Source organism: Amblyraja radiata, chromosome 45, assembly GCF_010909765.2.
Source record: "Amblyraja radiata isolate CabotCenter1 chromosome 45, sAmbRad1.1.pri, whole genome shotgun sequence".
NCBI classification, from domain to species: domain Eukaryota; kingdom Metazoa; phylum Chordata; class Chondrichthyes; order Rajiformes; family Rajidae; genus Amblyraja; species Amblyraja radiata.
This window is the reverse complement of record NC_046000.1, coordinates 3783306-3809575: the sequence shown is the minus strand read 5'-3', so window position 1 is coordinate 3809575 and position 26270 is coordinate 3783306. Positions and strand designations below refer to the sequence as shown.

At 44.6% G+C, this 26270-nt stretch overlaps 1 long non-coding RNA gene across 1 annotated transcript; it reads right to left on the bottom strand.

Annotated features, from left to right (window-relative positions):
• Nucleotides 1-1904: 1904 nt before the first annotated feature.
• Nucleotides 1905-26025, bottom strand: LOC116968627. Its single transcript, XR_004410492.1, has 4 exons — nt 26015-26025; nt 21875-21884; nt 13177-13305; nt 1905-1955 (listed from the first exon to the last, which is right to left on the bottom strand). It is a non-coding gene; the product is annotated as an uncharacterized LOC116968627 (long non-coding RNA).
• Between the last annotated feature and the right edge of the window lie 245 nt (nt 26026-26270).

The window sequence follows — 26270 nt, the reverse complement described above, 5'->3', positions numbered from 1 at the left end:
GGCTGTGGAGGCAGAGCCAGGACTTACCAACGCGAGCCTGGCCGACTTCGGGGCTGTGGTTGCGGTGCGACACAGCTTCCGACCCGACTTTGGAGCCTCGGAGGCTCGGCCGCGGGCCAGTGGACGACATCATCGGGAGCTCGAGTTCTGTTTTCCGGAGCTCCCGCTACTACAGCTGCGTCCGCTGGATTGGAGGACGGCAGCTTCGGCAGCTTCGACCGCCCCGGGCCGCGGAGTTTGAACCGGCCCGTTTGCGGAGCTCGGATTCAGCCGCGGGACTTACCTACCATCGCCCGGCTGGGTCACAACATCGGAGGCTTGGATTGCCTCAGCGCAGAGGGAGAGCAAGGAGGGAAGATACAATGACTTTGGGACTTTAAACTGTGTTGAGTGTTTGTTATTTATTCTATGTTATGACTGCAGGCTAAACCATATTGTTTGTTTTGTTTTGTTTTTGTCTTTTGTTTTGTCTCTTTTCTTATTGATTGATTGTGTTGTGATGTGTTTACCTTGTTTACCAGAGGGACTAAATATGGAAATTAGCTACTGGCTACAATCTTGCGTATTACATGTAAATGTTTATTAATATGCACTGTCCCTATACAAATAAAACTAAATTAAAAATTTAAAAAAAAAGTTTACAACTGAATACTGATCAACTGGGAAAGCGGGCATGGGAATGGCAGTGTAACTTAATTTGGACAAGTGTGTAGTGATGCATTTTGAGAGATAAACCAAGTAGGAGTACACAATGATCACACATAATCTTATACATCTTCACCTGGTCAGCCTCCACTGCTCCAAGGAAATCAAGCCCAGCCTGTCCAGTCTCTCCTTATAACTAAATGATTCCACACCAGGAAACATGTAGGTGAATCTCCTCTCCAGTGTAATCTCATCCATCTGACAATAGGGCACCAGAAAAGTCCACACTGTTGCAGCTGTGGCATCACCTAAGTTTTAAAAGGTTCTAGTAAGACGTGTGTTCTGACTAATAAAGACAAGTATCCCACAGGCCTCCTTCACCACCCATCCTAACTGTGCTGCCACCTTCAGGAGTATTTTGCATGTCCATCAACATCTCTCTATTCTACAATATCTCCTCAGCCCATGGTACATCTGACTCGTGTTTAACCCTGCCAAATGCTTCACCTCACATGTATCAGGATTGTGTTCTATTTGTTAATTTACCAGCTAATCCATATCAATCTATAGTCCAAGACTGCACTCCTCACTATCAACGAAACCAGCAGTTCTTGTGTTATCTGTAAACCTGTCAACCATACCTCCTGTATTTGCATCTGAATTGTTAAATAAGATGGCAAACAGCAAGGGACCCAGCACTGATGACTGTGGTACACCACTGCTGACAGGATCTCAATAGACACTAGGTGCAGGAGTAGGCCATTCGGCCCTTCGAGGCAGCACCGCCATTCACTGTGATCATGACTGATCATCCCCAATCAGTATCCCGAACCTGCCTTCTCCCCATATCGCTTGACTCCGCTTTCTAACTCTATTGAGAGCTCTATTTAACTTTCTCTTGAATTGGCCTCTACTGCCCACCGAGGAAGAGAATTCCACATGTTCACAACTCTGGGTGAAAAAGTTTTTCCTCATCTCTGTTCTAAATGGCCTACCCCTTATTCTTAAACTGTGGTCCCTGGTTCTGGACTCCCCCAACATCAGGAACATATTTCTTGCCTCTAGCGTGTCCAATCCCTTAATAATCGTATATGTTTCAATAAAATTCCCTCTCATCCTTCTAAACTCCAGTGTATACAAGCCCAGTCGCTCCATTATTTCAACATATGACAGTCCCGCCATCCCGGCCATTAGCGTCGTGAACCTACTGCTTCAATAGCAAGAATGTCCTTCCTCAAATTTGGAGACCAAAACTGCACACAATACTCCTGGTGTGGTCTCACTCGGGCCCTGTACAACTGCAGAAGGACCTCTTTGCTTCTATACTCAACTCCTCTTGTTATAAAGGCCAACATATCATTAGCTTTCTTCACTGCCTGCTGTACCTGCATGCTTACTTTCAGTGACTGATGAACAAGGACACCCAGATGTTGTTCTACTTCCCAATTTCCTAACTTGACACCATTCAGATAATAATCTGCCATCTTGTTCTTGCCACCAAGCTGGATAACCTCACATGTATCCACATTAATCTGCATCTGCCATGCATCTGCCCACTCACCTAACCTGTCCAAGTCACCCTACATCCTCATAGCATCCTCCTCACAGTTCACACTGCCACCCAGCTTTGTGTCATCTGCAAATATGCTAATGTTACATTTAATCCCTTAATGTATATTGTAAATAGCTGAGATCCCATCACCGGGCCTTTCCTACCCCACTAGTCACTACCTGCCATTCTGAAAGGGGGATGGAGAGCAGGTGAGAGACAAGTTTTGCCTTCCATCACAGTGAGGAGGAGACTCACTGTGATGGATGTTTATGTGAATTGAATTGTGTTGGTGTGTGTCTTGGTTCTTTATTTGTATGGCTGCAGAAACCAAATTTCGTTTGAACCTCATGTGAGGTTCAAATGATAAATAAAAGGTATTGTATTGTATTGTATTATATTGTATTGAAAGGCAGCCGTTAATCCCTACCCTTTGTTTCCTGTCTGCCAACCAATTGTCTAACCATGCCAGTACTCTATCCCCAATACCATGTGCTCTAATTTTGCACACTAATCTCTTGTGTGGGACATAGAAACATAGAAACTAGGTGCAGGAGGAGGCCATTCGGCCCTTCGAGCCAGCACCGCCATTCATTATGATCATGGCTGATCAACCCCAATCAATAACCTGTGCTTGCCTTCTCCCCATATCCATTGATTCCACTAGCCCCTCGACCTCCATCTAACTCTCTCATAAATCCATCCAGTGACTTGGCCTCCACTGTCGTCTGTTGCAGGGAATTTGACCTTGTCAAAGGCTTTCTGAAAATCCAGGTACACTACATCCACTGGCTCTCCCTTGTCCATTTTCCTAGTTACATCCTTAATAAATCCCAGAAAATTTGTCAAGTATGATTTCCCCTTCGTAAATTCATTCTGACTCAGAATTATCCTGTTACTGATATCCAATTGTGCCGCTATTTCATCTTTTATAATTGACTCCAGCATCTTCCCCACCACCGATGTCAGACTAACTGGTCTATAATTCCCTGTTTTCCCTCTCCCGCCTTTCTTAAAATGTGGAATAACAAAGAAGCTTTCACTATCTTCCTTTATGTTCTTGGCTAGCTTACCTTTGTACCTCATCTTTTCTCCCCGTTTTGCCATTTTAGTTATACTCTGTTGCTCTTTAAAATGTACCCAATCCTGTGGCTTCCCGCTCATCTTTGCTATGTTATACTTCTCTTTTATTTTTATACTGTCCTTGACTTCCCTTGTCAGCCATGGTCACCTCTTACTCCCCTTAGAATCTTTCTTCCTCTTTGGAATGAACTAATCCTGCACCCTCTGTATTATTCCCAGAAATACCTGCCATTGTTGTTCCACTGTCAGCCCTGCTAGGGTATCTTTCCAGTCAACTTTTGCTAAATCTGGATCTAAATCTAAACACAAATCTCGCACACAGAAATCAGAGATCACACAAGCTATTAAAGTTGTAAATTACAACGGTAAATACGCTTCGACTCAAGGTGGGAACCACTTTCTCAAAGAAACAAGCAAACACAATGACGCAGCAAATCACCTGCACTTAAACACTTGGATTTAAACAAAAGCAAATAAAGTTGTAACACGCCAGCAAAATTACTGTCAAACGTGAATAAATATAGTTAAGAACTACGATACATAACCACACTGCAATATAGAATATAAGCATTCAATTGCAATACAATTCTAAGGTAAATCACATTATTTTAAATTACACTAGATCACACAATTTTAACAAACAGTTACGATTCAAATCACATATACAATAGCAGGGTAAATTACACAATTCTACGCGTCGCTTTATTACAATTACGGAGTTATTCGCTATTTTACAAGATCAGAAACTAACAACTATACAATAACCAGAAGCATTCCATATGAACACCCCGAATTTTGCAAAATTTAAATTGAAGAATTTTGCTCACTGTCCAAGACTTATAAGAGATGCATCTTACCAGCTCTGTGTTAAGTATTCCAGTCAATTTACTTTAACACTGAGTTCCCAGTACTGTTTGGGACTTGAACCCACACAGGCGCAGCATATCATTAGCCCTAGGCCCCAAACCTTTCTACCCACTAAATACTGGTCATCAGCAACTACTGCTTCATGCTGGCTCCCAATGCCGATCTTTAAAGTGTCGTCTTTCCAATCACACCCTCAGCACCAATTCAGTACTTGCCCCTGTTAGTACTGACCCTCAGTCTTGTCTTTGAAGATATCTCGGCAATCGATACCCCAACACTGAGTAGGGCCTCAAACCCCAGGGTTTACCAACCCTCAAATCCTCAGGTACCATTCCAATGGTCCTGATTGCAACAGCTGTTGACCTCCCTGGGTGGGGACTTTAACCCGATAGGAACGGACCTTGTGAACCCGACCCTCACCCCCTGGGACTCAAACCCATCTAGGCGGGGACTTTAACCCTCTCGGGCCTCAAACCCTCGCCCTCAGTGCTCGCCAGACTACTATCAATCGTTCGATCTCGTCGGGAATCCAAGCACAAGCAAGCGAATGACCGATTCGTCATCAGATAGCAGAGCGGGGAAAACCGATGCAAAAATTCACACCGTGGCGCCGATTTCACCGTCCACGATCCGACATGGCTCGATTTGTTTGACCGCAAACTCATGTTGGCAATCCGTTGAGATCCCGGATGAGCCCCCAATGTTAATTCCGGATCTAAACGTACCTCAATCAAACATAGAATACGAGCACTGGAATTCCAATTCTATTTTATTGTATACTATACCGTGGGACCGATCCTTGTTACCACTTACTCAAGCCCAACACAGCCTCATGCAAATAGAACAGACCTAAGATGATCGGCACACACCAATGTGCTCCCCACCCCTTTATACCACTCCAAACTAAAGGCACGAAAATACCTGGGGGAGGGGGAAACCTCTACAAGCCAATTATAGAAACATAGAAACATAGAAATTAGGTGCAGGAGTAGGCCATTCGTCCCTTCGAGCCTGCACCGCCATTGAATATGATCATGGCTGATCATCCAACTCAGTATCCCGTACCTGCCTTCTCTCCATACCCTCTGATCCCCTTAGCCACAAGGGCCACATCTAACTCCCTCTTAAATATAGCCAATGAACTGGCCTCGACTACCCTCTGTGGCAGGGAGTTCCAGAGATTCACCACTCTCTGTGTGAAAAAAGTTCTTCTCATCTCGGTTTTAAAGGATTTCCCCTTTATTCTTAAGCTGTGACCCCTTGTCCTGGACGTCCCCAACATCGGGAGCAATCTTCCTGCATCTAGCCTGTCCAACCCCTTAAGAATTTTGTAAGTTTCAATAAGATCCCCTCTCAATCTCCTAAATTCTAGAGAGTATAAACCAAGTCTATCCAGTCTTTCTTCATAAGACAGTCCTGACATCCCAGGAATCAGTCTGGTGAACCTTCTCTGCACTCCCTCTATGGCAATAATGTCTTTCCTCAGATTTGGAGACCAAAACTGTACGCAATACTCCAGGTGTGGTCTCACCAAGACCCTGTACAACTGCAGTAGAACCTCCCTGCTCCTATACTCAAATCCTTTTGCTATGAAAGCTAACATACCATTCGCTTTCTTCACTGCCTGCTGATCCTGCATGCCCACTTTCAATGACTGGTGTACCATGACACCCAGATCTCGCTGCATCTCCCCTTTTCCTAGTCGGCCACCATTTAGATAATATTCTGCTTTCCTGTTTTTGCCACCAAAATGGATAACTTCACATTTATCCACATTATACTGCATCTGCCAAACATTTGCCCACTCACCCAGCCTATCCAAGTCACCTTGCAGTCTCCTAGCGTCCTCCTCACAGCTAACACTGCCCCCAGCTTAGTGTCATCCGCAAACTTGGAGATATTGCCTTCAATTCCCTCATGCAGATCATTAATATATATTGTAAATAGCTGGGGTCCCAGCACTGAGCCTTGCGGTACCATTATCGATACAGGCTGCAAAATACATAGAATGACAACTCGTTGGCCCAATCATACAATAGCACATAACATAGTTTCAACACATAGCACTTAGGGGGAGACACTTACATTAAGTAAAGAAACATTATCGCTAAATAAAGTAAACATAGAAACATAGAAATTAGGTGCAGGAGTAGGCCATTCGGCCCTTCAAGCCTGCACCGCCATTCAATATGATCATGGCTGATCATCCAACTCAGTATCCCGTACCTGCCTTCTTTCCATACCCTCTGATCCCCTTAGCCACAAGGGCCACATCTAACTCCCTCTTAAATATAGCCAATGAACTGGCCTCGACTACCCTCTGTGGCAGAGAGTTCCAGAGATTCACCACTCTCTGTGTGAAAAAAGTTCTTCTCATCTCGGTTTTAAAGGATTTCCCCCTTATCCTTAAGCTGTGACCCCTTGTCCTGGACTTCCCCAACATGGGGAACAATCTTCCTGCATCTAGCCTGTCCAACCCCTTAAGAATTTTATAAGTTTCTATAAGATCCCCTCTCAATCTCCTAAATTCTAGAGAGTATAAACCAAGTCTATCCAGTCTTTCTTCATAAGACAGTCCTGACATCCCAGGAATCAATCTGGTGAACCTTCTCTGCACTCCCTCTATGGCAATAATGTCCTTCCTCAGATTTGGAGATCAAAACTGTACGCAATACTCCAGGTGTGGTCTCACCAAGACCCTGTACAACTGCAGTAGAACCTCCCTGCTCCTATACTCAAATCCTTTTGCTATGAAAGCTAACATACCATTCGCTTTCTTCACTGCCTGCTGCACCTGCATGCCTACTTTCAATGACTGGTGTACCATGACACCCAGGTCTCGCTGCATCTCCCCTTTTCCTAGTCGGCCACCATTTAGATAATAGTCTGCTTTCCTGTTTTTGCCACCAAAATGTATAACCTCACATTTATCCACATTATACTGCATCTGCCAAACATTTGCCCACTCACCCAGCCTATCCAAGTCACCTTGAATCAGTAAAGAAACATTATCACTAGATAAAGAGGCATCTTTGGTGAGGCCACTCTCCTGGACCAATCACAATTAACGGCAGGAAGGCACTTTAACATTTCCCCAACCAATCCCAAGCATGCATTTGCAGCAATGCATAGCTCCTTTTGCAGAATCCCATACATATGAACAACTTGCAGGCCATCTGGATAGAAACCTCTCTTGAACCCCTTCCCAGGCTTCAGACTCCTTATAGCCACCCATGTCATATGGTTCTGCAACTCCCTGCAAATTATGTCAAACACGTTTCACAGATATTTTCACAAACATTTTCCATTTTCCCAAGTACCCACATTTCTATTATTCACACACTTTGGCTAGCTCCTCCATCATGGCTCCATAGTCCCCTTTGCTCAACTGTAATACTGACACTTCTGATTTTTTCTTCTCCCTCACAATTTATAGATTAAAACATCATATTATGGTCACTACCTAATAGCTCCTTTACCTCGAGTTCCCGTATCAAATCCGGTTCATTACACAACACTAAATCCAGAATTGCCTTCTCCCTGGTAGGCTCCAGTACAAGCTGCTCTAAGAATCCATCTCGGAGGCACTCGACAAACTCTCTTTCTTGGGGTCCAGTACCAACCTGATTTTCCCAGTCTACCTGCATGTTGAAATCTTCCATAACAACCGTAGCATCACATATGCGACATGCCAATTTTAACTCTTGATTCAACTTGCATCCTATATCCAAGCTACTGTTTTGGGACCTGTAAATAACTCCGATTAGAGTATTTTTTCCTTTACAATTCCTCAGTTCTATCAACACTATATCTCCTGATTCTATGTCATCCGAATTTCAATCATAAAAGTAACCTTCCCCCATCACCTTCTATCACTTATAACCAAGCCACTTCTGGGTACTTTTGGCCACATTACTTTGAATACCATGGGTCTAATATTTTGGACCAGCCTTCTGTGTGGGACCTTGTCAAAGGCTTCTCTGAGCTCCATGTGAACCACAACTACCAAACAGCCATCATCAATATATTTAGTTATTTTTTCAGAGTTCTCAATTAGATTGGTCAAATGGGATCTCCCACCAACAAATCAGTGTTATGCGAACAATCCCTGCCTTTCCAAATGCAGATTATTCCCGTCACTCAAAGCTTTTTCTATGAATTCCCGAACAACTGACCCCAGACTTATTAGCTTGTAATTGTGTGGCTTATCACAGTTCCCTTCCTGAATAAAGGAGCCTCATTAGTTGTCTTCCAGTTAATCAGCATCTCAGCTGTGGCCAGTAAATATTTAAATATCCCTGTCAGTGCCCCAGTAATCATCTCCATGCCGAACAAAGTAGCCTGGGATATTTTGCATCAGTCCTGGGGAATTATCCTCCTTTCTGGAGGATAATCCCCCGTTAAGATATCAGAGTGTTCTCTCGAAATTCACTTCACACTTAAAATCTCCAGCCATAATGAATTATAAATGAGCAAAGGTGAAAACAAACAGGCCTGATTCTTTCCCTGGTAACATTTTTGCTCTTAATCTACTTCGCAATCTTCCTGGGATTGTACTTGATCTGAGCTGCCACTAATTTTGTCCACAGCTGACTGTTTCTCCACAATGCTGTGTGCGATGTTTATTTGGTTGTGTCCACAAGCTACAGGACTGTGGTTTGTATATTCTCTGTCCTGGTAGTGCAGGTCATAGTGCAGTGGTCTGATGATGACACCCGTGTTTGCATCATGGTGGGATGCAAAGTCCATGCAATGTGGGTATTTAAATGTCTGTACCTAAAAATCCACTGGTGTTTTGTTTGTTGGCCTGTAGTTTCACATTACAAAATCCTACAGTGCAACGGCCCGTGTTGCAAGGGCTGTGTCCTCATAGTGCAACGGCCCATGTTGTAAAGGTCTATGTCTTCACAGTGCAACGGCCCATGTTACATAGAAACATCGAAAATAGGTGCAGGAGGAAGCCATTCGGCTCTTGGAGTCAGCACCACCATTCATTGTGATCATGGCTGATCGTCCCCAAATTAATAACCCGTGCCTGCCTTCTCCCCATATCACTTGATTACACTAGCCCCTAGAGCTCTATCTAACTCTCTCTTAAATCCATCCAGTGGTTTGGTCTCCACTGCCCTCTGTGGCAGGGAATTCCACAAATTCACAACTCTCTGGGTGAAAAAGTTTTTTCTCACCTCAGTCTTAAATGACCTCCCCTTTATTCTAAGACTGTGGCCCCTGGTTCTGGACTCATAGAAACATAGAAAATAGCTGCAGGTGTAGACCATTCGGCCCTTCAAGCCTGCACCGCCATTCAATATGATCATGGCTGATCATCCAACTCAGTATCCTGTACCTGCCTTCTCTCCATACCCCCTGATCCCTTTAGCCACAAGGGCCACATCTAACTCCCTCTTAAATATAGCCAATGAACTGGCCTCAACTACCTTCTGTGGCAGAGAGTTCCAGAGATTCAACACTCTCTGTGTAAAAAATCTTTTTCTCATCTCGGTCCGAAAGGATTTCCCCTTTATCCTTAAACTCGCCCAACATTTGGGAACATTTTTCCTGCATCTAGCTTGTCCAGTCCTTTTATAAGTTTCTATAAGAACCCCCTCATCCTTATAAACTCCAGTGAATGCAAGCCCAGTCTTTTCAATCGTTCCTCATATGACAGTCCCGCCATCCCAGGGATCAATCTCGTGAACCTACGCTGCACTACCTCAATCACAAGGATGTCCTTCCTCAAATTAGGAGACCATAACTGTACACAATACTCCAGATGTGGTCTTACCAGAGCCTTATACAACTGCAGAAGAACCTCTTTACTCCTATACTGAAATCCTTTTGTTATGAAGTCCAACATTCCATTAGCTTTCTTCACTGCCTGCTGTACCTGTAAGCCAACTTTCAGTGACTGGTGTACAAGGACACCCAGGTCTCACTGCACCTCCTCCCTACCTAACCTAACTAACCACATTGAGATAATAATTGGCCCCCTTGTTTTTGCCGCCAAAGTGGATAACCTCACATTTATCTATATTATACTGCATTTGCCACGCATCTGCCCACTCATTCAACCTGTCCACATCACCCTGCAACCTCCTAACATCTTCTTCACAGTTCACACTGCCACCCAGTTTTGTGTCATCCGCAAACTTGCTAGTGTTGCTCCTAATTCCCTCTTCCAAATCATTAATATATATGGTAAACAGTTGCGGCCCCAACACCGCGCCTTGCTGCAGTCCACTCGCCACTGCCTGCCATTCTGAAAAGGACCCGTTCACTCCTACTCTTTGCTTCCTGTCTGCCAACCAATTTTCTATTCATGTCAACACCCTACACCCAATACCATGTGCTCTAATTTTAGTCACCAGTCTCCCGTGCGGGACCTTATCAAAGGCTTTCTGAAAGTCTCGTTACACTTCATTCACTGGCTCCCCTTCATCCATTTTACTTGTCACATCCTCAAAAAATTCCAGAAGATCAGTCAAGCATGATTTCCCTTTCATAAATTCATGTTGACTTGGACTAATCCTTTTTCTGCTATCCAAATGCCCCAATATTACCACTTTAATAATTGACTCCAGCATCTTTCCCAACACTGAAGTCAGGCTAACGTCCGTAATTCCCCGTTTTCTCTCTCGCTCCTTTCGTGAAAAGTGGGACAACATTAGCTATCCTCCAATCCACAGGAATTGATCCTGGATCCATTGAACATTAGAAAATGATCACCAATGCATCCACTATTTCTAGAGCCACCTCCCTGAGGACTCTGGGATGCAGACCATCCGGCCCAGGGGATTTATCATCCTTCAGTCCCATTAGCCTACCCAATACTATCCCTCGCCTAATGACATTTTATTTCAGTTCCTCTACCCATTAGATCCTCTGTCCTCCAGTACACCTGGGAGATTGTTTAGGTCTTCCTTAGTGAAGACAGATCCGAAGTACCTGGTCAACTCTTCTACCATGTCCTTGTTACCCATAATAATTTCACCCGTAACTGCCCACATTTGACTTTGCTACTCTTTTCCCTTAACATATCTAAAGAAGCTTTTACTGTCCTTCTTTATATTCCTGACCTGCTTCCCCTCGCACTTCATCTTTTCAGCCCGTGTTGCCCGTTTTGTTTCCTTCTGTTGTCCTATGAAAGTTTCCCAATCTATATTTCTCGTTTCTTGTGAAGGCTCAAGACTCAAGTCAAGAGTGTTTTATTGTCAGATACTGTGTCCTGGAACAGAACAGTGAAATAGCAGCAGCAAAACAGATATGTAAACATTGTACTCTGCAAACGGCATAATAACCAACAACTGTGAAGTTCAGTAGTTAAAAAGAACAAACAATAATAGTGCAAAGACAAAAATAATTGCCAAAGTCTATTTAGCTATGGAGCTTAGTTGGAGTTTGTGGTGTTTAATAGCCAGATGATGTTGGGAAGGAGCTGTTCCTAAACTTGGAAGTTAATTTTCAGGGTCCGAAACTACCTTCCCAATCACATTGGTGAAATGAGTGCATGGCAAGTGTGATGTTGGTCTCTGATGAAGTTGGTTGTATTCTTGAGCCTGCTACTCCAGGAGGTCACTACGACGGTGGGGAGGACAATATCTGTGATGGACTGGGCAGTGAGTAAGAAGGATCTAATGATGCTAGTTTAAACCGAAGATAGATACAAAAAAACTGGAGTAACTCGACAGGACAGGCAGCATCTTTGGAGAGAAGGAATGGGTGACGTTTCGAGTCGAGACCCTTCTTCAGACTGGTTAGGGATAAGGGAAACAAGAAATATAGACGCTGATGTGGAGAGATAAAGAGCAATGAATGAAAGATATGCAAAAAGGTAACGACAGTAAAGGGAACATTGTTAGCTGTTTGTGGGGTGAAAATTAGAATATAGTGCGACTGGGTGGGTGAGGGATAGAGAGAGAGAGAGGGAATGCCGGGGCTACCTGAAGTGAGATAAATCAATATTCAAACCACTGGGCAGAAAGCTGTTGAGATTCTGTTCCTCCAATTTGCGTTTACACTCACTCTGACAATGGAGGAGACCAAGGACAGAAAGGTCTGTGTAGGAAGGTTTGGTTGTTTGTTTGTTTGTCTTTTTGCACACAGTCCGCGAGCATTGCCACTTTTCATTTCACTGCACATCTCGTATGTGTATGTGACGAATAAACTTGACTTGACCTGAATGGCAAGGAGAATTAAAGTGTCCAGCAACCATGTGACCAGGTAGGTTCAGAGGGGCTGGTTGAAATTACATAGACATGGCTCCTGGGAGACCAAAGCTGGGAGCTAAACATGCAGGGGTATTAAAAATTCAGGAAGGATAGTCAGAAAGGAAGAGGACATGGAGTGGTATTGCTGGTTAAAGAGGAGATTAATGCACTAGCAAGGATAGACATTAGCTTGGATGCAGTAAAATCGGTATGGGTAGAACTGCGAAATAACCAAGGGCACAAAATGCATATTGGAGTTGTATACAGACCACCAAACATCAGTAGACAATAGACAATAGGTGCAGGAGTAGGCCATTCGGCCCTTCGAGCCAGCATCGTCATTCAATGTGATCATGGCTGATCATCCCCAATCAGTACCCCGTTCCTGCCTTCTCCCCATATCCCCTGATTTCGCCATTTTTAAGAGCCCTATCTAGCTCTCTCTTGAAAGCATCCAGAGAACCCGCCTCCACCACCCTCTGAGGCAGAGAATTCCACAGACTCACCACTCTCTGTGAGAACAAGTGTTTCCTCGTCTCCGTTCTAAATGGCTTACTCCTTATTCTTAAACTGTGGCCCCTGGTTCTGGACTCCCCCAACATCGGGAACATGATTCCTGCCTCTAGCGTGTCCAAACCCTTAACAATCTTATATGTTTCAATGAGAGCCCACTCATCCTTCTAAACTCCAGAGTGTACAAGCCCAGCTGCTCCATTCTCTCAGCATCGGACAGTCCCGCCATCCCACGATTAACCTTGTAAACCTACACTGCACTCCCTCAATAGCAAGAATGTCCTTCCTCACATTAGGGGACCAAAACTGCACATCTTTGCTCATATATTCGATTCCGCTTGTTATAAAAGGTCAACATACCATTCGCTTTCTTCACTGCCTGTTGTACCTGCATGCTTACTTTCATAGACTGATGTACAAGGACCCCCAGATCCCGTTGTACTTCCGCTTTTCCCAACTTGACGCCACTAGATAGTAATCTGCCTTCCTGTTTTTGCTACCTCAGATTTATCCGCATTAAACTTCATCTGCCATGCATCTGCCTACTCCCCAAACCTGTCCAAGTCACCCTGCATTCTCATAGCATCCTCCTCACAGTTCACACTGCCACCCAGCTTTGTGCCATCTGCAAATTTGCTAATGTTACTTTGAATCCCTTCATCCAAATCATTGATGTATATTGTAAATAGCTGTGGTCCCAGCACCGAGCCTTGCGGTATCCCACTAGTCACTGCCTGTCATTCTGAAAGGGATCCGTTAATCCCTACTCTTTGTTTCCTGTCCGCCAACCACTTCTCTATCCATGTCAGCATTCTACCCCCAATACCATGTGCCCTAATTTTGGCCACTAATCTCCTATGTGGGATCTTATCAAATGCTTTCTGAAAGTCCAGGTAAACTACATCCACTGGCTCTCCCTTGTCCATTTTCCTAGTTACATCTTCAAAAAATTCCAGAAGATTAGTCAAGCATGATTTCCCATTTGTAAATCCATGCTGACTCGGACCAATCTTGTTACTGCTATCCAAATGTTCGGCCATTTCATCCTTTATATTTGACTCCAGCATCTTCCCCGCCACCGATGTCAGGCTAACTGGTCCATAATTCCCTGTCTTCTCTCTCCCTGGGATGCAGGCCATCAGGCCCTGGGGATTTATCAGCCTTCAGTCCCATCAGTCTATCCAGCACCATTTCCTACCTAATGTGGAGTTCCTTCAGTTCCTCCTTCACCCCAGATCCTCTGGCCACTACTATATCAGGAAGATTGTAGTGAGGTTGGGGATAGCATCAAGCAGGAAATGAGGTATGCGTGTAGTAAAGGTACATCAGTTATCATTGGTGACTTCAATGTACATATAGATTGGGCCAACAAATTGGTAACTGCGCTGAGGAGGAGAATTTCCTGGAATGTATACAGGATGGTTTTTGTAAGCCAATAGAGGGCAGGCCATCCTAGTCTGGATATTGTGTAATGAGGAAGGATTAGTTAGAAATCTTGTTGTGCAAAGCCCTTTGGGCAATAGTGACCTAATATGATGGAATTCTGCACTAGGATGGAGAGTGCCATCGTTAATTCAGAGATTAGGGTCCTGAACTTGAAGAAAGGAGAGTTTGAAGGGATGAGACGGGAATAGGCTAGGATAATCTGGCAAATTATATTTAAAGGGTGGACTGTGGAGATGCAATAGCAAAGATTTAAGGACTGCATGGATGAACTCCAAAAATTGTTCATTCCAGTCTGGCGAAAAAATAAAATGCGGAAGGTCGCTCAACCATGGCTAAGGAGGGAAATCAAGGATAGTGTTAAATCCAAGGAAGAGGCATATAAATTGGCCAGAGGAAGCCGCAAACTGGAAAATTGGGAGAAATTTAGAACAACGGAGGAGGACAAAGGGGTTACTTAAGAGGGGGGGGGGGGAAGAGCATGCGGGGAATATAAAAACTGACTGTAAATGCTCCTTTAGATATGTAGAAAGGAAAAGATTAGTGAACACAATTGTAGTTCACTTACAATCAGAGACAGATGAATTTAAATGGAGAAACAAGGAAATTACAGAATAGTTAAATGAGTAATTTGGTTCTGTCCTCACTAAGGAAGACACAAACAATCTCCTTGAAATACATGGGGACCAAGGATCTAGTGGGAGGGAGGAACTGAAGGGAATCCACATTAGTCAGGAAACTGTTGGGATTATAGGTAAATAAATCCCCAGGTCCTGATGGTCTGCATCCCAGCGTACTCAAGGAGGTGTCCCCAAAAATTATCAGAATCAGATTTTATTCGCCAAGCATGTTTTACAACATACGAGGAATTTCACTGGCCAGGTCAGTCATACAATTAAACGCAACAGATCACCCAAAACACATTTTAACATGAACATCCACCATAGTGATGGAAGGCGAAATCCTACACATTCCTCACTGTGATGGAAGGCAAAATAAAGTTCAAGTCCTTTGCCTTAGTTCTTCCTCGGTCGTGGGCCTCAAGCCCCCGTTGACGGGACAGTCTTGACTCCCGTAGCCGGCGGCATTCAGGCCCTCCGCATCGAGGCGATGGATGCATTGGTGATCATTTTAGAAACATAGAAACATAGAAAAAATGTGCAGGAGGAGGCCATTCGGCCCTTCGAGCCAGCACCGCCATTCATTGTGATCACGGCTGATCGTCCCCTATCAATAACCCGTGCCTGCCTTCTCCCCATATCCCTTGGCTCCACTAGCCCCTAGATCTCTCTCTAACTTTCTCTTAAATACATCCAGTGATTTGGCCTCCACTAACCTCTGTGGCAGGGAATTCCATAAATTCACAACTCTCTGGGTGAAAATGTTTTCTCTCACCTCAGTCTTAAATGACCTCCCCTTTATTCTAAGACTGTGGCCCCTGGTTCTGGACTTGCCCAACATTGGGAACATTTTTCCTGCATCTAGCTTGTCCAGTCCTTTTATAATTTTATATGTTTCTATAAAAAGCCCCCTCATCCTTCTTAACTCTAGTGAATACAAGCCTAGTCTTTTCAATCTTTCCTCATATGACAGTCCTGCCATCCCAGGGATCAATCTCATGAACCTACGCTGCACTGCCTCAATCACAAGGATGTCCTTCCTCAAATTAGGAGACCAAAACTGTACTCTTTGGCGTCGCGACTCACCCGTTGCAGCGGCCCCTGTCTTTCTGTCTTTTTAAATATTTTTTGTCTAGTTAAATGTAGTGTTGGTGTTTTTTAATACTGGTTTTAAATGTGTATATGTGGGGGGCGGGGGGGGGGAAGGGGAACTCTTTAAAATCTCTTCCCTGACCGGGAGACCCGACCTTTTCCCTGTCGGGTCTCCGTTGTCGTTGGGGCCTAGCACCGTGGAGCGGCCTCCAACCTGAACGACCAGGGGGCTCGGGAGACTGCGGAGCTGCGGACTACACCCCATCGTGGGGCTGGCCGGCCTCGGAGCGTGGGGAGCGGTGGTGACTCGCTGCTGCGACTCGACTCCTGGGGCTCGGAGGCTCCAGCAACACAGCCGCAGGTCCGGTGGACTGGGACATCGGCAGCTCGCGGGTCCGGGGGGAGAGACCGCTTCCCGGAGCTCCCGCAACGCGACTTCTCCAGCCCGTGTTGCGGCGTTGGAACGACCCGGAGCGGGGACGTACATCGCCCGGCGCGACTTCATGGCCGTGGGACATTCCAGTGCCCGCTGGGGGCTCCAACATTGTGACTTTTAGACCGGGAGAGGGGCCGTAAATCACCCGGCACGGCCTAATATGGCCGTGGGACTTATCATCGCCCGCCTGGATCTTGGATATCGGGAGAGAAATGGTGAACAGGGGAGAGAAAATACTTTGCCTTCCATCACAGTGGGTTCACTATGATGGATGTTTGTGTGAATTAAATTGTGTGTATGTCTGTAGGAAATTGTCTTTGTTTGTATGGCTGTGGCTCAAATGACAATAAATGATATTATATTGTATTGTATTGTTGTATTGTATTGTACACAATACTCCAGATGTGGTCTCACCAGAGCCCTATACAACTGCAGAAGAACCTCTTTACTCCTATACTGAAATCCTCTTGTTATGAAGACCAACATTCCATTAGCTTTCTTCACTCCCTGCTGTACCTGCATGGCAACTTTCAGTGACCGGTGTACAAGGACACCCAGGTCTCCCTGTATCTCCCCCTTACCTAACCTAACCCCATTGAGATAATAATCTGCCCCCTTGTTTTTGCCGCCAAAGTGGATAACCTCAAATTTACCTATATTATACTGCATCTGCCACGCATCTGCCCACTCCTCAACCTGTCCAAGTCACCCTGCAACCTCCTAACATCTTCTTCACAGTTCACACTGCCACCCAGCTTTGTGTCATCCGCAAACTTGCTAGTGTTGCTCCTAATTCCCTCTTCCAAATCATTAATATATATGGTAAACAGATGCGGCCCCAACACCGAGCCTTGCGGCACTCCACTCGCCACTGCCTGCCATTCTGAAAAGGACCTGTTCACTCCTACTCATTGCTTCCGGTCTGCCAACCAATTTTCTATCCATGTCAACACCCTACCCCCAATACCATGTGCTCTAATTTTAGTCACCAGTCTCCGTGCAGGACCTTATCGAAGGCTTTCTGAAAGTCTAGATACACTACATCCATTGGCACCCCTTCATCCATTTTACTTGTCACATCCTCAAAAAATTCCAGAAGTGTAGTCAAGCATGATTTCCCTTTCATAAATCCATGTTGACTTGGACTAATCCTTTTACTGCTATCCAAATGCCCCATTATTACCTCTTTAATAATTGACTCCAGCATCTTTCCCACCATTGTAGTCAGGCTAACTGGTCTGTAATTCCCCGTTTTCTCTCTTGCTCCTTTCTTGAAAAGTGGGATAACATTAGATATCCTCCAATCCACAGGAACTGATCCTGAATCTATTGAACATTGGAAAATGATCACCAATGCGTCCACTATTTCTAGAGCCACCTCCCTGAGGACTCTGGGATGCTGACCATCAGGCCCAGGGGATTTATCATCCTTCAGTCCCATTAGCCTACCCAATACTATTCCTCGCCTAATGAACATTTATTTCAGTTCCTCTACCCCTTAGATCCCCTGTCCTCCAGTACATCTGGGAGATCGTTTGTGTCTTCCTTAGTGAAGACAGATCCGAAGTACCTATTCAACTCTTCTGCAATTTCCTTGTTGCCCATAATAATTTCACCCGTGTCTGCCTTCAAGGGACCCACATTTGGCTTTGCTACTCTGTTTCCCTTAACATATCTAAATAAGCTTTTACTGTCCTTCTTTATATTCCTGGCCAGCTTCCCCTCGTACTTCATCTTTTCAGCCTGTATTGCCCGTTTTACCCGTTCTGTTGTCCTATGAAGGTTTCCCAATCGTCTGGCTTCCGGCTACTCTTTGCTGTGTTATACATCTTTTCTTTTAGTTTTATTCTATCCCTAACTTCTCTTGTCAGTCACGGTTGTGTCCTACTCCGCTTAGAATCTTTCTTCCATTTTGGAATGAAATGATCCTGCGTCTCCTGGATTACGCCCAGAAATTCCTGCCATTGCTGTTCCACCATCATTCCTGCTACGATCCCTTTCCAGTTAACTTTGGCCAGCTCCCCTCACATGGCTTCATCGTCCTCTTTGTTCAACTGCATCTCTGACACTTCCGATTTAACGTTCTCCTTCCCAAATTGCAGATTAAAACTAATCATATTATGATCACTACCTCCAAGCGGTTCCTTTACCTCAAGTTCTCTTTATCATATCTGGTTCATTGGACAACACTAAATCCAGAATTGCCTTTACTCTGGTCGGCTCCATTACAAGCTGCTCTAAGAATCCATCTCGGATGCACTCTCCAAACTCTCTTTCTTGGGGTCCTGAACCAACCTACTTTTCCCAGTCTACCTGCATATTGAAATCCCCCATCACCAAGGTGGCATTACCTTTGTTACATGCCAGTTTTAACTCCTGCTGCAACTTACACCCTACATCCGGGCTACTATTTGGGAGTCTGTAGATAACACCAATTAGTGTCTTCTTGCCTTTACAATTCCTGAACTCAATCCACAGTGACTCTACCTCGTCAGTCCCTATGTCTTCCCTCGCAAGGAACTGAATTCCATCACTCACCAGCAGAGCTGCCCCCCTCCTCTGCCCACCTGCCTGTCCTTTCTATAGGATGTATAACCTTGAATATTAAGTTCCCAGGCCCGATCCTCCTGCAGCCACGTCTCAGTAATCCCCACAATGTCATATCTACCAACCTCTAACTGAGCCTCAAGCTCATCTACTTTACTTCTTATACTTTGCGCATTCATATACAATACTTTTAATTCCTTACGTATCTCACCTTCCACATCGATCCCTATTACACTTGGCCATACTCTCCTATCCCTTTGTGTGCTTCCTTTCCCGTTAATTCTGCGGTCATTCACCACCCCTTTGCTCTCTTTCCCTTTAACTCCATCCTCGACTACCCCATTTGACACTTCACCCCCTTATTTTCTAATTTTCTCATTTTTGCTCGACTCTGGATCACTTCCTGTGCACTGGAGGGTAGCCACTGTAACTACACTTTTTTAAGAAAGGAGGGAGAGAGAAAATGGGGAATTATAGACCAGTTAGCCTTACATCGGTTGTGGGGAAGCTGCTTGAGTCAATTATTAAAGATGTTATAATAGCGCGTTTGGAAAATGGTGATCGGACCGGTCAAAGTCCGCAAAATTAGTGCACATGGTATTGGGGGTAGGGCATTGACATGATAGAGAACTGGTAACAGACAGGAAGCAAAGATTAGGAATTAACGGGTCCATTTGTGAATGGCAGGCAGTGCCTAGTGGGGTGCCACATGATTCGGTGCTGCGACCCCAGTTGTTTACAATATATATTAACGATTTAGCCGAGGGAATTAAATGTAACATCTCCAAGTTTGTGGATGACCCAAAGCTGGATGGCAGTGTGAGCTGTGCGGTGGATGCTATGAGGCTGCAGGGTTACGTGGATAGATTGGATGAGTGGGCAGATGCATGGCAGTTGTACAGCGCCCTGGTGAGACCACATCTGGAATATTGAGTGCAATTTTGGTCTAATTTGAGGAAGGATATTATCGCTATTGAGGGAGTGCAGCGTAGGTTCACCAGGTTCATTTCCGGATGGCGGGACAGACATATGATGAAAGAATGGGTCGACTGGGCTTGTATTCACTGGAATTTAGAAGGATGAGAGGATATCCTATAGAAACATATAACATTCTTAAAGGATTGGACAGGCTAGATTCAGGAAAAATATTCCCGATGTTGGGGAGTCCAGAATCAGGAGGTCACAGTTTAAGAATAAGGGGTAGAACATTTAGGACTGAGACGAGGAAAAACTTTTTCAGCCAGAGAGTTGTGAATCTGTGCAATTCTCTGCCACTGAAGGCAGTGGAGGCCAATTTACTGGATGTTTTCAAGACAAGTTAGATTTAACTCTTAGGGCTGAAAGAATCAAGGGATATGGGAAAAATCCGGAACGGGGTACTGACTTTAGATGAACAGCCGTGAACATAATGAATGGTGGTGCTGGCTCGAAGGGCCGAATGGCGTAGTCCCGAACCTTTTTTTTCTGTTTTTATATTTCTCACTTTAGGTAGGCCCGGCTTTCTCTCTCTCTCTATCCCTCCCCCACCCAAGTCGCACTAGCTTCTCATTTTCACCCGACAAACAGAAAAGAAACAGCTCATTCGTTGTTCTTTACCTCTCCACATCACTTTCTATATCTCTTGTTTCCCTTGTCCCTAACCAGTCTGAAGAAGGGTCTTGATCCGAACCGTCACACATTGCTTCTCTCCAGAAATGCTGCCAGTGCCGCTGAGTTACTCCAGCTTTTTGTGTCTATGGACCTGGCAGTGTTCATCCATTTGTCCAATCATCGTTGATTCTGGTCGTTCAAGTTGCTGAACCAGGAAATTATGCAATTAGTCAATATGTTCTCCACTGTACATATGTCGAAGTTAAATAAAGTATTTGTTGGCATACTGAATTTTCCCAGTCTTAGAAATAGAAACATTAATACACTTTCTTTATGATTGCATCAATGTGCTGGGGCCAGGACAGATGTTCAGAAATATGCATGCCCAGGAATTTGATACAGTTGCATATGGATGTGCAGAAACCCAGTTCCCTGAGCTTGATAACCAGTTTAGAGGGGACGATTGTATTGAAGCGGTGCTAAAGTCTGACACCAATCTGTTCACTACAGGACTGTGGTTGGTTTCCCTTTGTCCATGTCCCTGCTGTCAGTGCTGGAGCTGTACTGGGCAGTCTCCATGCAGTTCTGAGATGGTTAGTGCAGGTCTGTGTCCTTACAGTGTTGGGAGTGGCTGGTGCAAATCTCTCAGACCACAGGCTGTGTGGTCTGCACTGGACTGTAACTTCACAATGTAGTGTCGGGGGTGTTCCTGTCTTTATCTGTACAGGAGGGGTTGGTGTTGGAAATCTGTTGCCCCACAGGGAAGTGTGAGGTCCATGTCATTACATTATTGTGCGGTGTGATGGTCAAATAGTGTGTTTTCCAGGAGTGTCTCCTTGCAGTACAGTGCAGGGAAGTATTCCTTCACCGTGTGCTTTCTTTTTTATGAATCCTCTACCTAGGGGGGAAAAAACTGTTTTCATTCAGTTTATCCCTGCCGATCAGTTTCTTGTACACATCAAAAAGGTCACTGTTTAGCCTTCAATGCTGCAAAGTATAAAGTCCCAGCCCATCCATCCTCTCCATGTAATGCAAGCCCAGGTAACATATGATGCATCTCTTCTGCACCTGTTCCAATTTAATGAGATTCTTGTAAAAGCTTGGCTACCAGAACTCCATACAATACGCCAATCATGGGTCACACCAACAACTTGCGACCAACACTAACTGCATCATGATGTGGCAACTTTTGTACTCTATATCCTTCCCAGTGAAGTAAAAGATGCAAAACACAGCCTAAACTGCACTGTCCACCTGACTCACCATTTTCAGGGAGCTGTACACCCAGATCTCTGTGTTCTGCCACACGCTTCAGGGTCCTACCATTTATGTGCAATTCTTGTTCATTGTTTCATGGACCAAAATCACGGGAAGAACGAACAAACTCCGAAAAGACAAGATCCATAGACTGAATTGCACCCGGGTCACTGGCACCGTAATGCAGCAACTTTGCCGCTGCCCCCTCTGGTGTTATTAATTTTGCAAAAACGACTCAAAAATTACCTACTGGTTGAGTTTAAGTCCTATTTCACTCTGTCTCAGAAAATGGCATTGACTCCACGCAGTTCTCTCTAGTGCATTTAGTTTCAGGCCAGCATTCTTTTTTCTTGGACGAATATTTGAGAACCGGTTTTCCTCCCGTTTTGTGCTCATAACGCGCTCAATGTATCACCAATTATTCCGAACCCAACATTACTCACAGTGCCGCACTGCTTTTGGCAGCCGAGCCAAATATAACTGATTTGTTCGCAAGCTCAGATAATCTCTCCCAGTAATAAATATTTTCCATTTCTTCCGCTTCTTTGCGGCTGACGATTGGAATATTGCTAAGGAATTAGTTCTGCGGTCTATTTTAACCTTTTTTGATTTGTACATTGCGTTATTGGTAAGATTAATCACGGTATTTGAACGCATGACGGCAAGCGCTTTGGTTTCATGGTAAAAGTCCACGGGTAAATTATATTATTGAATTATCGGTAATGTTCAGTTGCTGGATGCATATAATACAATTTACTCTTTCGCATTACGGAACAGCTTCATTTAATTTTATAATATATCCGTCTACTGATTGCACTGCGCGTTGGCTTTAAAAAAAAAAATATTTGACTTTTGGGGAACTCTACGACCATGGACGTAAAACATAACCTTTGTTCCTTTCCTCGCAGTTATGCCTGGACATATGAGAAATATGTGCACTACCTGGTTTTTAGAATAATTTTGCTGTGGCGCTTCTCAACACGCTGCCTGCCTTTATAGAATTACATGTGCATAATGAGCCAAAAATACACGCCCAAAAAACACGACACGGGAAATTGACCATCATAAATCAGATTCCGAAAAAAAACACAGTCAATAAATTGTATGAAGGGCCTCTGACACGAAACATTTATATTTCAAAACAAATCTTGCCTGAGTGTATCCAAAAATTAATCTTTTTATTTCACATTTCATACTTTATTTTTCTATTTTAAGTATTTATATTCCACGAGGGATGCTTGCTTCAGTTGGCTAGAATTTGTTAATGAAGGTTAACAATCTCAGTTCGGTCACGTGTGCTTTTTTGATTTGTACTCCATAACTCCTCAGGATCAACAGTCTCATATTAGTATAAATGAGGGGGTGGACATGAGTGCACATGTGGATAATTTCTCCTGTTGCCACTGAGGTTTTAGAGAGAAATTCGTTGAATTTTTCACTGCAACCTCAGTGGCAACATGAGAAATTTATTGCAACAATGGTGAGCTGGTGTGGGAACTCAGCGCCTCAGAGATCATCTGAAGCGGAAATGCATAATCGAGGTATGGGATGGAGATACTTCATATTGAGCTTCTTTACATCCTCAGAGATTCTCTGACCCGCTGAGTTCCCTTGCAGCTTTCTTATTTTTCCCGCAGATGCAGACTCAGTTTATTGACAGATCCAGCATGGAAATGATTTTTCTCAACAATGGCTAATGGAAATGTCACCGGATTTCCATTGAAATACACAAAATGCTGGAGCACCTGCGGGACAGATCTGCGCTTTGTCTCACCGATCTATTGCAGTCCACACCTGGAACAGCGCATACTCTGGATGAAGGAATGGTGTCGTATCGGTTCGAAACCCTTCTTCAGTCTGACCGTCAGTGGAAAGGAGATTACAGAGATGAGGAAGTGTAAGAGATGAAAAGAGATGATGATTAGGTAAAATGTAGAATAGATCATTGTTAGTTCGGAGAAAGTGACAACAATGCAAACAGAGATACAATGTCATCAGGGGGGCAGTCAGACTTGTCGGATAATTGGGAAGAAGAGGGATGGAGAGAGCGGGAGAGAGAGGATTACTTGAAGTTAGCGAATACAATATTCATACCGCTGGTGTGCAAGCTGCCCAAGGTGCTGATCCTCCAATTTGCGCTGGGCCTCACTCTGACAATGCAGGTGGCAAAGGAGAAAATGGTCATTATGGGAATGGGAGGGGGAGTTAATGTGTTTAGCAACCGGGAGCTCAGGTAAGTTTAAACGGCATGAGCGGAGTGTTCAGCGAAACGATCGCCGAGCCTGTGCTTGGTCTTGCTGATATACAGGAATCCACACCTGGAACAGCGCATAGAGTAGATGAGGTTGGAGGAGGTGCTAGTGAACCCCTGCCTCACCTGAATAGATTGTCCGGGTCCTTGGACGGAGTCGAGGGAGGTGGTATTGGGACAGGTCTTGCATCCCCTACCGTTTCAGGGCAAAGTACTTGGGGAGCGGGTCGGCTGGGAGGTAAGGGTGTAGTTCACCAGGGAGTTGCGGAGGAAACGGTCTCAGCAGAAAGCAGAAAGGGGCGGAGATGGGAAGATGTGGCTAGTCGCGGGATCCCGTTGAAGGTGACTAAAATGGCGAAGGATTATGTAGTGTATGCGTCGGCTGATGGGGTGAATGGTGTGGATTGGGGAGGGGGGGGGGCTCCGTCCCTGTTGCGACTGGGGGAAGGGGGAGCAAAAATTGAGCTGCGGGAAATCGATGAGGCCCTACTGAGGGCCTCATCTATGATGGAAGAGTGGAACCCTCGTACCCTAAAAAATGAATAGTATGGGACACTTAATCTTGGGCGCCGATGTGACGGAGACGCCGGAATTTGTAGTAGGGGACAGAGTCTTCGCAAGAGGCAGGAAGTGTAGTCTATACACATGTCGCAGTCAGTAAGTTTATATTAGATGTCAGTTCATAGTCTATCTCCTGTGATGGAGACGGACAGATCAAGAAACAATAAGTCGGAGATGGTCTACGTGAATTTGAGTGCAAGATGGAATTTAGTTAACCATATAACCACATAACATTTACAGCACGGAAACAGGCCATCTCGACCCTTCTAGTCCGTGCCGAACACGTATTCTCCCCTAGTCCCATATACCTGCGCTCAGACCATAACCCTCCATTCCTTTCCCGTCCATATAACTATCCAATTTATTTTTAAATGATAAAAACGAACCTGCCGCCACCACCTTCCCTGGAAGCTCATTCCACACAGCCACCACTCTCTGAGTAAAGAAATCCCCCCTCATGTTACCCCTAAACTTCAGTCCCTTAATTCTCAAGTCATGTCCCCTTGTTTGAATCTTCCCTACTCTCAGGGGGAAAAGCTTATCCACGTCAACTCTGTCTATCCCTCTCATCATTTTAAAGACCTCTATCAAGTCCCCCCTTAACCTTCTGCGCTCCAAAGAATAAAGCCCTAACTTGTTCAACCTTTCTCTGTAACTTTGTTGCTGAAACCCAGGCAACATTCCAGTAATTCTCCTCTGTACTCTCTCTATTTTGTTGGCATCCTTCCTATAATCAGACGACCAAAATGGTACCCCATACTCCAGAATTGGCCTCACCAATGCCTTGTACAATTTTAACATTACATCCCAACTTCTATACTCAATGCTCTGATTTATAAAGGCCAGCACACCAAAAGCTTTATTTACCACCCTATCTACATGAGATTCCACTTTCAGAGAACTGTGCACAGTTATTCCCAGATCCCTCTGTTCATCTGCATTCTTCAATTCCCTACCATTTACCATGTACGTCCTATTTTGATTTGGCCTGCCAAGATGTAGCAACTCACACTTATCAGCATTAAACTCCATCTGCCATCTTTCAGCCCACTCTTCCAACTGGCATAAATCTCTCTGTAGACTTTGAAAATCGACTTAATTATCCACAACCCCACCTATCTTAGTATCATCTGCATACTTACTAATCCAATTTACCACACCATCATCCAGATCATTGATGTACTTGACAAACAACAGTGGACCCAACACAGATCCCTGTGGCACCCCACTTGTCACTGGCGTCCAACCTGACAAACAACCATCCACCATTACTCTCTGGCATCTCCCATTCAGCCACTGTTGAATTCATCTTGCTACTCCACCATTAATACCCAACCATTGAACCTTCTTAACCAACCTTCCATGAGGAACCTTGTCAAAGGCCTTACTGAAGTCCATATATACAACATCCACTGCTTTACCCTCATCAATTTCCCGAGTAACCTCTTCAAAAAATTCAATAGATTTGTCAAACATGACCTTCCAGGCACAAATCCATGTTGACTGTTCCTAATCAGACCCTGTTTATCCAGATGTTTATATATATTATCTCTAAGTATCCTTTCCATTAATTTGCCCACCTCTGACGTCAAACTAACAGGTCTATAAT